This window comes from Penaeus monodon, chromosome 21, assembly GCF_015228065.2.
Source record: "Penaeus monodon isolate SGIC_2016 chromosome 21, NSTDA_Pmon_1, whole genome shotgun sequence".
NCBI lineage: Eukaryota > Metazoa > Arthropoda > Malacostraca > Decapoda > Penaeidae > Penaeus > Penaeus monodon.
Window position 1 is genome coordinate 22,684,739 of NC_051406.1, and position 1,676 is coordinate 22,686,414.

General features: G+C 37.2%; 1 protein-coding gene across 1 annotated transcript in view; it reads right to left on the bottom strand.

Moving 5' to 3' along the window:
• Positions 1–1,676, bottom strand: part of LOC119586350 (vacuolar protein sorting-associated protein 37A-like) — a gene marked incomplete in the record, with an annotated part of 11,403 nt that overhangs the window by 2,563 nt on the left and 7,164 nt on the right.

Below are 1,676 nucleotides of genomic sequence, written 5' to 3' on the forward strand. Positions count from 1 at the left end.
AACCCTTAACTCTTCCCCTCCTTACACTAAAGTCTCCTCCTCCTTCACTTCATTAAATATTAATTGATACATGTGGTCTTTACTGAAGTTGTTTTGCATGTCAGCACAATAACAGTACCTAATTCTTATTTTGATGTAACAGATGATAACAGCTGTCAAAATCTTTAGATGCCCATATCTTACAACTATGATTTTGTTGATTCATTCTCCTTCCTCTCTCAAACGGTTTGACCAATTTTAAAATCAATATATCACCTGAAAGTATGGACAAAATTCAAACAGGGATATGTCTCAGAACTTACAATATCTGTATTACTGCCCATCAAAACTTTTTTCCTTGATAACTAACACAATGAGAACTAATATCTTGCTTGAGAAGTTAATAATAGTGCAGCCTTTCTAATACTGGATTAGAAATACTTTCTTATTCTCTAAAAAATTCTCTGTTATGTTACTACCCCTCCTTCCATTAGCTCTTCTCTTTACCTTTTGTCTCACTTCATTTCTTTTCTCCCTCTACCTCTTGAATGCCAACTCGTTTCTGCCTTATTACCAGCACCCAAAAGCCTTTCTTTTTCTACAACTACTTCATTTCCCTCATCATTCCAACATTCACTACATTTTCTTTTTCCTCCTTCCATTCTTCTTGCATACCTCAATACAACCATTCTATTTTCAATCTCCCTCTGTCTATCTTAGATGCCAGCCTCTCTTGATATTCTCTTTCTTTTGTGAAACTCATTTCCTCTTAGACCTCTTTTTCATGACTTTACATTCCCACTCCCACTCACCTTCCTGCCACTTATAAACTACTGCCACTGGTGGTCTAACATCCCTCCTACTTCCAGTGAAACATATTTACCTCTAACAGTCTCCATGCAACCTGTCCAATATTCTCCCTCCATCAACCCCCCACCCCCCTAGGACACAAGGAGTTTCTTTCAAAACAAATTATTCCCCACCACTAACTCCTGCTATCTGGCAGCTGAATAGGAGCATGGATACCTACACAGGTCCCTGCCACACCACACCTGTGTTCACAATATATGAAATATAAAAATAAACATTTTAACAAGTATTCAAACAAAGTACAAAAGTCCATACCCAACTCTGATATGCTCTAATATAACTCTTGACAACACCATAAACACATTGCATATATAGCCATGTAAATACACTGGTTACACAAATGCACTGTATAGTCTACTGTTGTTACTGCAATGTAATATTCATTGCACTGTATCCCATGCCCAGCAGACTCGCACAGACTTATGGTGATGGTGAGTCAGTCCCATACAAATATTTTATATGATAAATGGTGTTTAACACCAAGCTCCAACCCCACACTTCTGCACTGATCTGGACCTTGCCTGAACACCAAACTTGGACAGTGATCATGCAAATGAGCAATTCACCACTTTCATTTCAATCACCCCAACCTTCCAAGTTGTTTCTATAATTCAATCTTGCCCCTAGCAACTTGTAGGTTTTATTTTTTTTACTGTGTAAGTATTAATATTGCAGATTTTCTTAGATTAGGGTTTTGGTGGACATGAACAGTAGGATGAGGCAGTAAAAACATTCAAACAGAGTATTTCCTTACTAGCCTTTAATCAGACCCATTCATAAAAGCAATAGTCAAGATGTGTCCATTTAATTTTTTTTTTCAGTTTCAC